At 50.1% G+C, this 15,077-nt stretch overlaps 1 long non-coding RNA gene across 2 annotated transcripts; it reads right to left on the reverse strand.

Annotated features, from left to right (window-relative positions):
• Positions 1 to 473: 473 nt before the first annotated feature.
• LOC137144743 (uncharacterized) lies at positions 474 to 9,988 on the reverse strand. 2 transcript variants are annotated; one of them, XR_010917474.1, is made up of 3 exons: positions 9,882 to 9,988; positions 8,255 to 8,304; positions 474 to 663 (listed from the first exon to the last, which is right to left on the reverse strand). It is a non-coding gene; the product is annotated as an uncharacterized lncRNA (long non-coding RNA). The 2 variants fall into 2 exon arrangements; XR_010917475.1 differs by lacking the exon at positions 474 to 663 and adding an exon at positions 3,634 to 3,799.
• Positions 9,989 to 15,077: the final 5,089 nt, after the last annotated feature.

A 15,077-nucleotide genomic window follows, 5' to 3' on the forward strand; every position in this document is an offset into this window, starting at 1 on the left:
GCAGCTGTGTACCTGCTTTGTACACACAACTCCAGCAAGTGTGCATGCACAGAGGGCAAAAATACCTCTGAGCCTGTGTCCTGCTTCTGTGCCCGCTGCAGGATGCTACGTGCAACTAACTTCGCTAACCAGAAGTTGAGTTGCTGCATCAAGGCCACCCTCCTATCAGTCGTGGGAACGGGGTCGTGGACCGAGTGCAATAGATGGCTCTAACTTTGGAATGCTGGCCCCTGCTTTAAAACTGGAATTGGACTCTCTACAGAGAGTGGGAGAGGGGTGTCAAACTCAGCCCACTTCTCCAGACAAGGCTCACCCAAAGATAGAGAGGTCTAGTTTATAGCTTAGCAGTTCTTGAGTGAGTTCAGCAATGCTCTGCTACAAACTGATCAGGTGGGTGGGGACTATCTTATTACCCCATCCTCCTTGACTGTCTACTGTGGGACCAACACAGCTACAACCCCACTGCTTGCTACCAAGTGTCCTCTAGCGGGTCCCGAATAGGCTGCAACGTGTTCTAGTTGTGCCCTTCTGTGAGATGGGGCGGGATAGGCCAGGGAATCCTGTGCACCAGAGGAAGCTCCAGCTGCCCTCTTCAGGCCCATTTGTGCCCTTTGTGCCACCAGAACAGCTTAAAACTCTTGAGCCAAGATCTGGGCGTGGGGTCTGAAGAAAGGAAATACATGCTCCTTAAGTATTGTGACCACCTCCTACCTGTCTCCCTATCTGCCTTCCTGTGGCAGTCCAGGTCTCCCGCCAGGGACTGGTGTTTGCCCCAGGTGACCGCTGGTAGAGCTGAGGCAGGCACGAGGGGTGGGGGGGAAAGTGCTTGCTGAGCTGCCTCTCCCCTTGAGAGCTGGCCCAGAGCACTTCTATCTCCAGATCATCAGAGGAAAAACAAGGAAACTAAGTTAGTTCACCTACAAAACAGAGCTGAGCCAGCCACTCCCCTCAGCCACTGAACTGCCTGGGGGTGGCAAGGTTGAGGCCTCATCAGGGAATCAAGAGAATTGGGCCAAGCTGGCTAATAATGAACTTATCTGGTTCTCTTCATCTCTGCCTTAAAAAGGTGGTGAGTGTTTCACCAGTGGGGAAAATGAGGCACAGAGCAGGGGAGTGATTTGCCCAAGGACACCCAGCAGAGGAGGGACAAGATAGAATTAAAAGGTCATGAGTGTCCAGGGCTCTATCTGCTAGGCCACACTGCCTCCTTTAACCTTATATTGGATCACACCACCTAAACTTGATGATGCTGGCCAGGCAACATTCTGGAAAGCATCATTCTGGGAGCTCCTTGGGCTTTTCAGAGCTGTGTCCAAGAGGCAACTGCTGCTATTCCAGCTGGTCTGGTGGTTTTTGTCGCGACAGGTTATGGATCCCCCAGAGTCAATAATCAGTCAGTTGGATAATACAACAAAATTTTATTAAGGAATATGGGGTACATGCTGTAATACTTAATACGTAGCTTAAATGATTATCATATAAAGCAGGCAGAGAAACAGGCAAAGCAGTTACTTTTTATATCTCACCACTAGGAACAGAGAAGGAGTCATAGCATATCATTCGGTATGGGCCGGCTTTCACAATTCGCGTTCAGAGTACGGGAACGGGAGAAGCGGGGCGGTCCAGGTGATCAGGCTGGCGAACACTTTCTCAATTTGGGCATGGGGCGTACCCCTTTTTATACTAGGGAATGCAGCACAAGTCTGGTAGCTCTGGTTTGGGGGAGGGATATACATTAGTACGTGCCAGACTATGACGAGGCCTGTGGCCTTGGGTAGAGCTGTAATGGCACAGGATACATAGCCCGTTATCGGTGGGCAACAAAGCTATCTGAGAACAACATAGGCACTGGGGTGCGTAGGCGATTTTCTTATGGGGGGGGTAGCAGCATAACAACTAAATGCTGTAAACAACAGATGTAGCCTAATAAGGTCAGGTCACGGTTTTACTGTTGGCACCAAGTGGGTGGGGGTGCGAGGGGTGGGCATATGCTGGGAATTCTGCTGCAACAGTTTTATCCGGTCATCAGGTGACCAGCTTCAACTCAACTCCTAAACTGCATTCCCGGCAGGATCCAGTCGATGGCACCAATGTCTCACTGATGCTTCTTAGGCCAGGTTTAGTGGGGAAGTTGAACTAGATTTTAAAAATTACATTGCTTTCACCATGTTCCTATACTTAGCTAAAAAAGCATTTCAGAGTTCCTCCTTTCACTCTTGGGTATTGCTAACATTTGCCTCTTACAATGTTCAACCTCTTATTTAACACAGTTTGTATTACAAAAAAAAAAAAAAAATACAATTCATTGGTGTTCTTTCAGGCTTGAGCCACTTATTAATCCAACTATCTTGAATTCTCTCTTTATACATCCACGTGGCATGAGACATCAGTCATTCAGATCTGGCTGTCGTGGAGCCTGCATTTCCCAGTACAGAGAAATAGCTGCAAGAACCTGATGCTTGCACCAGAGCTAGAGATATTTGGGGGGAAGGAGGGGGAAATGAGACCTATTACAACTATTTGGGTGACAGGCTTAGGATATGTAGTTCAAAGCACTGGTTCATAAAAGGTGGAAAGATTTGTTTTCAGATATTGTCCTCTTTAGCCAAGCCCTCAATAAAACAAAGTTTTCCTTCTTCGGCAATTCTTTTTTTAAAAAGAGGTTCCTTTTCAGTGTTCATGCCTCCCTGTGATGTTTGCAGTAGAGTGAGGAAAACCAACTAACTGGAACCAGCATTATGGCTCTGCTGCACATAGACCGAATCATAGAACCAGAGGGTGAGAAGGAACTGCAAGGGTCATTTAGTGAGTCTCACCCCTAACAAGATGCAGGATATGTATGTGCTTCACTTTAAGCTCAGGTGCAGTAAATCCTATTGACTGCAACTGAACTACTCATGTGCTTAAAGCTATTTGTGTAAATAGGTTGCTGGACTGAAACCTACAATTTTTACGATATAATTTCTTTTCTGGATTGAGCTTGTGAAGCTCATTGCCCTTTGAAATCAAGAGACCTATGGCCCAGATTCAAAGCCGGTGCAAGTCATCAGACCTTAATGGATTGCAAAGGAGCCATGCCAATTTACATCAGCTGACGCTTAGAGAGCTGACTGGTATAGGTTTTTAGGTGAATTTCTTTTCAAAGGCACCTGTATTTGGAGATGGTATGTCTTAGTGGGATGAAACTGGGGCACTTACAAATTTTTGCCTCAAGTCAATATAAAGTTAAATGGACTGTATGAGAGAGGGGGCAGAGGAAAGATAAAGGACAGTCAGCTTGTAGTGGTAAAGTTCTTGCTTCTCAGTGTTAACCGGTTAGAGCTTTGAAAGGTCACTAGAGAATAGCGACAAAGAAGAGAATCAAATCAAAGCATATTTAGTAGGATTCTTCTCATGGTTGGATGAGTCTGTGGCAGGGATTGAGCCCAAAATCCAGGCTAGAAGAACATGCCCCTTTATTTCTTGAGCTACCTGCTTTATTAGGGACTGCTGCTGGTGGAAACGGGGAATGCACATGTTTAGGTGTGGGGGAAGGGAAAAAAAGTTACTTATTTGTGCTGGGTGGCCCTGTGAGGTTTGTGTGGGGGGGAGTTAGTCACATGCCCCCATGTCTCCCTCCATCCGAGACAGACATTAAGTGATATGCCCTAGCTAACTCAGTGCCAGCGGTGGGATCAGAATCTTGAGTCTGTACCCAGAATCCCGTTCTAAGGCACTGCTCAGCCTTCTGCACACATGCAGGTTCTCAGCCTTCCCATGAAGAGGAGACAGATACTTCTGGGTAGGTCCAACAGGGAGTCTGGCCAGCAGAAAATCAGTGTCAGAATTAAAGTTATTCTTAAAAGGAATCCAAGCATGATATGGTCTGGAAATTAAAGTTAGGGCTAGGGTTAAAGTCAATCTCAAATTTTTGCAAATTGATAAACCAACAATAAATTTGGATGGGGATCATAGAAGATTAGGCTTGGAAGGGACCTCAGGAGGTCATCTAGTCCAACCCTCGCTCAAAGCAGGGCCAACCCCGACTAAATCAAATTAGGTCAATTGAAACAATTGTTGATAATTTTGATAGGTTTTGGCTTTATTTTGACATGTGGGGGGGGGGGGGAGGGGAGAAAGGGATTTATTTAAAAATAACTAGAAACTTGTAATTTCAAAATTTGAAATTTCAAGTTTCATTTGCTTGGTTTTAAAAGTGCTAAACCAGGATAATTTAAACAAACACAGCTAAACTCCCCTGCCCCCCAAAAATGGTCAAATCAAGAGTGCTAACAAAACTGACCCATTCCTGTGAACTGTTTTGATTTTGAATAATCTGCATTTTCTGAAGAAAGTGTTTCATCCCAACCACTTCTACTGGAAGTGAAGTTAGGACTCCTTAATAGACTTAACGCTGCCCTGTAGTGACACCATGCATCACTTAGTGTGTTTTTTGCCTCAGATTATTAGATTAAATGGATTTTGAAAGACAAGGTTCGCCCCCCACACACACATATTGTCACCTTAAGGCAGGCTTAAAAGCTTACTACCGGTCAGCTGGTCAGCCATTTTTCCCCCTCTCCTGGCAAGGGGGTGTGTCAGTTAGATGTGAACAATTATCTCAGAACTGCAGCAATGCAGTAACTGTCACAACCACTGCCTAGAATGTCTCATGTCTAAAGCCAAAACTCAGTCCATTATCTCCAAGGCCACATGGCTTCCTCCCCTTCCCCCACGGGAAGGAATTGTGAGTAACACACTAGGTGTTATTTCAGAGTCTGGGAGACCTTTGTTTTCACAAGCAACTGGTGTGCTGGGTGGGAATTGCAATCCAGGAGCTCAACTAGAAATGGAATTTGAAAGACACCTTTCCTTTACTCATCCAACCTGCTGTTTGTCAGGAAAAGAGCCAGCAAACTGCATGCATCTAAACATGCAACTCCCTTCATCCAAAGATCCGTCCTCAGGCGTCCTTTGATTTCCCATGGAAAGTAATTTGTGAACAGCCATGAGGCATCATCTCTGAAACCAAGCAGCGGCCAATGCACCACATCAGCTGCATGGATATACAGATGTTACATACACCCCCAAAGCCAGTCAGCACAAGCCCCATGCTCATTGGTCTCTCTCACTGGACAGCGTTTGGGAAGCAGGCATGACATAACCAGAAAAGACACGCTTGTATTTGCACGGCAGACAAGTGCTTGAAAGAAGTCGTACAAACACAATACACTCAGAGCAGACCCGCACGTCATCACCACAACCGAACCAAGCCCTGGTTACCATCTGACCCACAAGACCAGCCTTATTTATAAAATGAGCCTGCTGCCACAGAGGGCTTGTGGCAAGCAGAGGCAGATCTAGAGGGCCAGACACACAAATAGCTAAGATACAAGTCCAAGTGGATTGGCAAGTAGCTTGGGTTAGCTCTGGTAGAAAAACTACGTGGGGGGATCCCAGATGTTCCCTAGGGGCCAGTTTCCCATTTGTATACAGCTCCTGTGGCTCTGTTTCAGTCCCATTGTGTATTTCATTGCCTTGCCTGGTTCATTGCATACTCAAATTAAACGGCACTGGAAGTGAGTTGTTTCCTCCCTGCCCCTCCCTAGTCAGGCAGGCAGCAGATCCCAGGGGCCAAAATAAGCTTTTTTGGGGCAGTCCAGGGGTTGGTTCCAGGAGCCATAAACCACTGAAAGGAGAGTGTCCTGGATCCAGGGCTAGCTACAGTGCAGCCTGGAGCTCAGCAGGGAACATGAGAGTAACTAGTGTATGAGCAAAGGGCAGACAAGGAAGATGTGAGAGTTTGGTCTCTGGAAAAAAAAGTCTCTGAAAGTGAGGGTGGGGAGATCATTTGGAAGAAAGCCAGACACCTAATGCATATTCATACACATTCAAATCAGAGCATTAAGTGATTTGCATAAAGTCTCCAGTCTGCCGTCACAGACAGGAGCGCTGACGCAGCAGGGCTTTACCATCTCTCATTGCTAGGTCGCTGGGCAACATCCCCATGAGGCCCTGCAGGAGGCAGTGCACATAGCCCCCAAGGTGCTGTTTATACTCCAGAAAACATGGTTTATTTGGTATCCATTCACCCCCCTCTGAGGCCCTGGTGACATTCGATGTTGTGTCTCAGATGCCTCCCTGGGCTTGTGCAGGAGACTTCCCCCCAGGAATCCCCACATAGAGATCTTCTTGGTTTTGCTCCTATACATTGCAAGATCCACTCGTGCTCGTGGGACTAAACTTACCATGGCATCATAGAAGATGAAGGTTGGAAGGGACCTCAGGAGGTCACCTAGTCCAACCCCCTGCTCAAAACAGAACTAACCTCAGCTAAATCATCCCAGCCAGGGCTTTGTCAAGCTGGGCCTTAAAACCTCTGAGGATGGAGATTCCACCACCTCCCTAGGTAACCCATTCCAGTGCTTCACCACCCTCCTGGTGAATAACTTTTTCCTAATATCCAACTTAGACCTCCCCCACTGTAACTTGAGACCATTGCTCCTTGTTCTGTCATCTGCCACCACCGAGAACAGCCTAGCCCCATCCTCCCTGGAACCCCCTTTCAGGTAGTTAAAGGCTGCTATCAAATCCCCCCTCATTCTTCTCTTCTGCAGACTAAACAAGCCTAGTTCCCTCAGCCTCTCCTCAGAAGTTTTGTGCTTCAGCCCCCTAATCATTTTTGTTGCCCTCCGCTGGACTCTCTCCAACTTGTCCACATCTTTTTTGTGGTGGGGGGCCCAAAACTGGACACAATACTCCAAATGTGGCCTCACCAGTGCTGAATAGAGGGGAATAATCACTTCCCGCGATCTGCTGGCAATGCTCCTACTAATGCAGCCCAATATGCTATTAGCCTTCTTGGCAACAAAGGCACACTGCTGACTCATAGGACCGGGGAATATGACCATGTCTCTGGTTGTAGAGGATGCATTATGGAACCACAGGGAAAGCTAGCATGACAGCATGGGAACCTTAAAGCATGGCCTGGAAGTGTGTGGACCTAAACCAAGGAAGCTGTCTTAGTGTTGGTGAGCATCAGCCTGCCTCATTGAGGAACTATCCCAGGTGCTGATGTGACTCAAGGCTTCTCTGGGAACTGGAGGAACTTCCCAGCAGATTCCTCCAAGAGGTGGAAGCCAGAGGAGAACAGGACAGGATGAAGCTCATCCCTTTTTGGGAAGCCAGGAGTATAAGCCTTGAGTGTGTGCATTATTTCTGGCACAGAGAAGAGGCCCAGCTCCTGAGGTTTGCAAGACAGCAATGAAGTAGCTGACTTGAAGCCTCGTTTGCTCCAGACAGTAAACCGCTCTCTGCCAGTTCTACCCATAGGACTGATGTTGCTGAAGAAGGATATCTTCCAGCCTTCAGAGCCAGGACTTCCCTGCAGCTTATTGCATTACAGGGGAAAGGCTGCAGGTTGCCAGGCTCTCACCTGGGGAAATGTTCAAGACTCTCAGAACTCCAATGCTGATGTTCCCCCAGGCCCAGTTGTCATTGCACCTGGGTCAAATTGCAGCCATAGCATGGAGCTGGAGGGTGGGGTCACAGACCCCCTTAAAAAATGAATGGGGGCAGAAAGGACAGGATGAAGTCAGGCACCCAAAATATATCAACACAGGGGAAAGGTCATTTAAAACCTTCTTACAAGAGATGTTTGATTTCCCAAGTGCAATGGCCACGTGGGATGGCGGGGCCTGGCTAGACCCCAGTTAGATGAGAGGAGACTTCTGGCTGAGGGGGGCAGGTACCAAAATCAGGAGCATCTCCTCAGATAAGCACATCTTCTACACTCAGTTCAGTGGGGAGCTCATGCTAAGCTTTCAGCCTGAACTGAGGTCTGTTGGCTCTGGTTTCCCTCCTCAACTAGTCAGCCCCCTTCACCTTTCCAGGCCATTTCCCCCACCCACTGCTCGTCTTTGTTCTAGCCATTGAAGCGATGTGCCCAACTCGCCTTCTCTGGCCAGGAGGAAGTATACACACACACTCACCAAGGCCCAGATCCCGCCTGCTATCACACACAGCGACAGCCCTTGTGCCCACACACAGACCCCTCATGGTTGACCTAATTTGAAACAAAGTAAACGCATTCTGGCCATTTAAAGTTTCCCTTGTGATTCTTTTCCACCACCTGATTCAAACCATTTAGTGTTGCTGGGACCTACCCCAGAGGTGGCTGCATTTCAGTGATGAAGAGAGTGATTGTATACATATGGCCTAACCCTGCCAGGAGCTGGGCATCTCCTGGAAGGTGCTGAGTACCCTCAATACTCACTGAATCCCCTCAGGCCCTTGCAGGATCTGGTCCCTTCTTTGTCAGACAGCCTGGGAAGAAAATCAATTTATGCTGTGAATTCTGGATGTTACAGTGACTTCCCAGCCTAGTTCCCTGGGGACAAGTGCCCCCATCCCAGTGGGGCTACATCACAAGGACCACGCAGAATTCACTCGCCACCTGTCAAGATTTGAATGCAGATGTCAGTGTCCCTTGACACTAGGTTACTCCTTTACCCCACTCTGCCCCAAAGGGGTCTAATACCCTCCAAGCCCCTGTCCCTGCATCTGCTTGAGTCCATTTCATTTTGAACAAGGCTGTCTCCCCTTCAAGCCCTCGCTTAGGAGGACTGACATGAGCTTTCGTGGTCAGCCTCTGATTGCTCATGGGGGCCCCACTGCCATACAGCTGTGGCTCCCAGCATTTCCACACCAATACACGCCCCCTCAGGCCCGCCTGCTATCAAGTCACATGTCAGCACCCGGAATGGCAGAGTGATCCCCATCCCGCCACCTCTTCATGACACCCAGCTTGAGAACAATGACTGGAAAGGCAGGGCATATGTGATCTAAAGCTCACCCCGAACGCAGTCCTGGCAGCTTCTGAATCAACCTGCCTGCTACCACCCTGGCATTTTTACCATAGTGGATAGGGAATAAGTGGCAGCTTATTCTTTCATTATACCCAGACCATGCCTTGCATATCCACGAAAGAGTTCAAGGGCCTGGCAGCGCTTCCTGACTCCCACATTTAACAGCAGGTAGGAAGCGCCATAACATCTTCCCCCCATCACACCACAGCTAAAAATCAATGTTTCCAAGCCCTAGGCACTGCCAGTTCTAATCCACGTGAGCGACTGTGCCTCATGATTTGCCTTTCAGTCCATTTCCTGCTTTCAGTCCCCTTTTAACCGCTTTGCACCATTCTGGATGTGGCTGCTTTCACTGGTCATGTCCATTTACCCACTGGGTTTCTGGACAAACCAGATCAGTTACTCTGCATCACGTTCCTCAGCAGTATTTACAATGCAATACCTTAATGGCAACATAAGGACATTCTGCCCTACCACCCATTTAGCCTCAATATTTACACTACACAATAAAACTTGCTACTTCTATCCATGAAGTAGAACTGGCAAGGGAAAGAATTCCCCCTCCCTGAGCAATTTCTAAATTCTACATTTTGGGGGTTATCACAATATACCCCTCCCCTACCAAAGTTTCCATTTTCTCTGAAAAAGGTCACTTTTTAATCACCCCCTCCCCAAAGCAGCAACAAAAACACTTCAGCCAGCTCTGCTATCTAGCTGGGATCCTACATTAGTGCCCATCACCACGACACCCCAGTGCTTCTCAGGCATTTAAGAAAATAGCACCCTTCCAGCCCAACAACAGGGAGTAAAACATTGGCTGAGGTGGTTTTGTGGGTGCACGTGAAGTGCTCATTTTTGGAAATGGAGTGTGCTCACTGTTAGGGCACCACCAGTCCTTAGCTCCTCTCACCTGTCACTTGGCAGGTCATGGCAGGGTAGCCAAATCCCACAGGACAAACCACCCCAGGCAATCTTCAAATCCACTGCACTGAAGGTGCCACTTCCCCAACAGCTGGTAAGGAAACCCAGGCCTACCCTCAACTCCAGGTTCCAGTCCAAGGACCTCTAGCCATTGTAGTCTGCTTATTCCAAGACCCTCTTGCTATTTCCCTGGACTCCTTCCTACAGCTCCTGGTCTGTCCCTTCTCTAGGTGCACCAGCTCACACGCCCTCCTCAGCCACCCCTTTGTGCTGCCAACCTCCTGGATTTCTACCAGCCCCGCCTGTTCCTTCTCAGCTGAGCTCCACCAGCAATCAGCCTGTCAGGTGCAGCATATCAGATTAATTAACCTAATGTAACCTGCTCTTCCTTCTGTGTGGGGGAGACTCCCCATCACAGGGACCCAAATAAATGACTTTTGCAGTTAATTTTCAATGCAGTAAGGTTAGTGTTCATTTTTGTTTCATGTGGCAGTGAGTTTCACAGGCTTGGCCCCACTCTCCTGAGTAAATTCTGTCTTCTGCCTGTCTGACCCTCCCCGATTTTTCAAGTGCACTATTATTTCAGTGGGAGAGCTGTAGCAAGAAGGCATGGTTAAGGCACAGGCCATCTCAGGGAACTAGAGACAATCTCTAGAAGGGCTTTGTATATCAGGGCAGACACCCTGCCCTGGACTCATCAAGCATCTCGGAGCACTTACCGTACATTAATGAATTCAGCCTCACAACACCCAGCAAAATCGCGATAATCATTCAACTTGGACAGAGGCAAACAGCGAGGCCTCAAGAAATGAAGTGACAGGCCCACAGGGAAGCTGTTGCAGAACTGGGGAATGAACCCAGGTCTCCCAAGTGCCAGTCCTGAGCTTTTCTCACAAAGCTCTTCCCCCTCACAAATAGCTGAAGGACTTGCAGAATATTTTCCCTAGCAGGTAACACAGAGGCTAGGGAGCCAAAGCCCTTTGCTCCAATCCTGGCGCTGCCCTGCGTCAGCAGAGTCCCTTTACTCTCTGAGAAATTGGAAGACCAGCAAGAAGGCAGCCGGTTAGGTGGGGAGATTTAACCGTGAAGGGCCCTGAGGGCTGGAGCTGGAAGGAGCTATGGGCGTTCACAACCGTTATTCCTTCGGTCTATCGTATGGGGCATTTCCCCCTTGCTCAGTGCTGCTGCCTTTCCTTCCTCCTGCTTCTTTTCTCACCTCTGAAAGGGCCATTCCTCTCCCTGAGGAGGACTTCCGGAGGATGGATTAGCCACCAGCCGGGGGTAGCTGGGACCTGGAAATTCAGACACATTGCACGCTGTTGGGTTGCTTTCGCCAGTCGTCTCTGGGTGAGCAAGCCAGCCTTGGCATCCCTCTGCCGTGACTAATTCTCCTGTCTGCAGCTTGGATCCGGAGCCACCAGATGGACTGAAGTCGTTTGGCTCGCTCCCTTCCGTCCTCCCCTCCCGGCTTCCTGCACAGAAGAGCAGATGGGATAGAGAGCTTGCAAAAGTCTCCCCTCCACTCTGGGCCAGGGTTTCACAGGCCCTCCCATTGCTGTAGGTGCATTGAAGAAATTCAGCGCACCCAGCGTGGCGTTACTGCCAGTGCAGGCTGAAGCACTAGCCGTTCCTCTGACTGCACATGCTGGGTTTCTCTAGGAGCTGGGGCCTGTAGGATGCACCTGTGGATTGCGCGTGTGTGGAGCATGTCTGAGTGAGGGTGGGCAGGAGACGCATGTTAGCGAGCGGCTAGGATTTGCATATAGGCAAATCCGTTATCGCGCACGTGTGGGAGACATGGATGCAGATGTGTTACCATGGGTGCATGGGCTGCATACGTAGGAGGTGTGTGGAACCCACATGGATACATGTGAATGGGCACGAAGGGTAGATCTGGCCTAGGGCGGGTTTGTGTGTGGTGGGCAGGGTTTGTGCATCAGTGTGTGTGTGTAAATGCATGGCCTCCTCCCAGATGCACCCCTGCCCCCATGGCCTCAGGGCAGCCCAGGTAATGGCCTCTTGCCTCAGTTTCCCTCGCTTACTCAAATAGACTCAGACTTTGTAGTACATAAATAGCCCTGTTTTGGGGGAGGGTTTAATTTATTATAACCATAAGCCCCTCTATCATAAACCAGAATCCCTCCCCCAGTCTAAATTGTCTCAACAGTCTAACTCCCAGTATGGCTCCGGTGTCTCTCCCCACACCTCACCCCAGGTACTTTTCTGGCCTCTTTCTCCAGCACCCCCATCCCTCTAGATCAGCGTTTCTCAACCTTTTAAGTAGCAAGTACCCCCTAACTTCTGAAAATTTTACTAAGTACCCCAACACTCAATTTTCCACTCTGAGAAAAAAATCTTTTCCCCCTTTACTGCTGGACGACTGTATTTCTCGTTAAGCAAGAGAGTTCTGAGTTGTGCAGTGCTGTGTGGATGTGGCAGATCACAAAACCCCCTGCTGTTTCTCCCCTCCTTCCTCCTCCCCTTTCTCCATAGAGGAGCAAAGGTCAACGCCAGTCAGTCACTATGGCCTGATGGCGGGGTCACCTGGTGTTCTCCTCACACAGGGGGGAACTTGTGAGGCATGAGCAGGCACTAGTGACCCACCAGCGCTCCCCATGGCCATCCCTAGGGGGGGTGCAGGCCTGGGGCAAATCACACTGTGCGGGCCTCTCTGAACATTTTTATACTGGTAAAATCTGGGGCTGTCCTAGTTGTCAATTTCACGGCACAACTAGAGCAGTGAAATTGACATGTAAGCCTGCAGGTAGAGCCCAGCTCCAGGACTGGGCAAGCCGCTGGGCTCCCTGCCTGGCTTTCTGGGCACCAGGCTTTGAGCCGGGGAGAGGAGCCGCCACCTGGGCAAGTTGAAGGAGCTGCCGCCTGTCTTCAAGCCAGGGCACCGGAGGCTGTCTCTCAGCTCAGAACCGGGGCACAGGTGGCTGCCACCCAGCTGTGAGTCCAGCTTGCAGTGCGCAGGAGGCTGCCACTGGGCTCCCACCTAAGAGCTGGGACCAGGCAGGATGTGTGTGGCTGCCGCCTGGATTCCCAAAAAGCCAGCGGCTGCTGCCCGGCGTCCCAGGACTGGGGCAGCTGCCGCCCAGCGTCCCAGCTAAGAGGTGGGACCAGGCAGGAAGCTGGGGCTTGCCTCCTGCCTCCCCCAGAAGCCAGCAGCTGCCGCCTGCCTCCGAGCTGGGAGCTGGAACTGGACGGGAAGCAGATGGCTGCCGCCTGGCTTCCCCAGAAGTTGGCGGCTGCTGCCCACCTCCCTTCATTGGGTTTTTTACCACGTACCCCCTGCCTGTGTCTCACGTACCCCCAGGGGTATGCGTACTACAGGTTGAGAAACTGTGCTCTCGATGAGGAGTTTCTCTGCCCATCTCCTGTCTAGGCAGGGTTCCAGCATGTGCCTAGAGACATCAGCAAGCTCACCCCCCTGTCGGTCCCCAGCCTTTGGCCCGCTCGGGCTGTGGTCTCTGTCCTGGGGAAGCGGGTAGGTGAACGCCTTCCACTTCCACCAGCGCATCTGGCTCCCCTGCTCAACCCAGGAAGGCTGTTTGTTCCCTCCTTCCCAGCTGTCCCCTGCCTGATGCTCTCCACCCAGCAGGGCTCCTCTGAGCTCACTTTACTCTCAGGACTCTCCCGCATGACGCGCTCCCACTTGTTCTCAGGATTCAGGCTTCTGAACTCTGTCTCTGACATGCAGTCTCTGGCGGTGTCGCCCTAGCTCCCACCAGGGCAGCTCTGCTTCACTAGGATCTCTCCCCGCCTCTGCTTCTCCCTGGGCCCAAATGACGGGCCCTGTCCCGGCGGTGGACTGCTTCGTGCACAGCTGCCAGCCACCCTGTGATGGCATGTCAAGGAGAGGTGGGAGCAACCAGTGAGAATGCCCCTGTTTTAGCCTGACTTTAACTTTGGTGTGGAAGAGCTGTACGGCCAGAAAATGACCAGACTGACGCTGAAGACAAAGAAGGACATTTATGCAAAGTGTGAAGAAGGTTCCTCGGGACATCAGGAATGACAGAGCTGAAATGCTGGTGTTTGTGTATTTATTCCTAGCAGTGTCATGGAAACCCCTATGGAACCCAGGCAGGGGTCAGCGTGTTTGTCGGCTCCCCCAGATATTGCAGGGGGAAGGGGCCCCCAAAAGGAAGTGATTGTTTATTCTAAGCATCAGTCCTGCTGGTTTTGCTGCATTTCCGCTCCCATGGCTCCCAGGATGCTGCCTTGGGAAAGGTAATTTAGCTGGCGAACGAGGAGATTTCTTCACTGGAAGAAATATACTGAGACAGATGGGCCATGCGGACTCTGCCAAAAGGGCGGTGATTTCTTTTAACGGCGCCTTCCTGTGGAGTTGCTGCTAACAGAGAAACACTTTTATTTAGAGCACTCAGGGAGTTAAGTCTGCTCTGGGGCCCTGCTAGCTCATCACACGATGCTCCAGAACCAGCTGTTCCAGCCATCTGTAGCAAGGCTAAAAGACAGCAGGCGTATTTAGGGTCTGGAGGTGACATATACATATTAATTAATGTTACAATACAGGGCCTGCAGGCCACAGGCCCTGTAAGATATTTAACTTAGCCAAACAAGGCCTCAGGCGTAAAACAAGACTTGACATAAGCAATAAGTAACCTGCCTAGCCTGGAAATGACCCTACCGCATAAGTCACAATGACCCTATATCACGGGATGTCCTAAGAGAGCATGCTGCATGAAGTAAGTGTGTTAAACTGTTGACATTTCAGTACTATATACTGCAATGTATTGTAGTTAAAGCCAGATAGAGTATTCTGGGGATTTTGCAGACAAAGGGTAGCAGCAATGTGCTAGCCACAAGTTGGTATGGTGATCGCGTGGTGTAAGAGTAATGAGTCAAAGGGGAACTAACGAGTGAGCCTATGAAAAATGGGGTATCCCAAAAGTAGTGGGGGGTGTGGAGGTTCAAATAAGGAGAAGGGGATAAAACCTTCATAAATAGGTATGAGCCCACTGGGCACCAACATAACACGTTGCAGGGGTTCTCAAACTTTTTTGCTGGGACCCCCTTTAAAAATATTTCAGGCTGTGATGATCTCCCCCCCACCCCCCCGCCAAAGTGAAGACCTCCCTCCATGCCGTGCTCCCCTTACTTCTGTGCTATTGCTGGCAGTGGCTCTGTCTTCAGAGCTGGGCACGTGGCCAGCAGCCACTGCTCTCCGGCCACCCAGCTCTGACAGGCTCAGGCTGCCCCAAAGAGCTTACAGTCCACATAGACACGACAACCAACGGGTGGGAGGGGAAATGAGAGAGGATGTGAGCTGGCCAGAGTCACACA

The sequence above is a fragment of the Emydura macquarii genome, unplaced genomic scaffold (assembly GCF_026122565.2).
Source record: "Emydura macquarii macquarii isolate MOO-44397 ecotype Brisbane River unplaced genomic scaffold, CSIRO-AGI_Emac_v2 contig_3477, whole genome shotgun sequence".
Taxonomy (NCBI): Eukaryota; Metazoa; Chordata; order Testudines; family Chelidae; genus Emydura; species Emydura macquarii.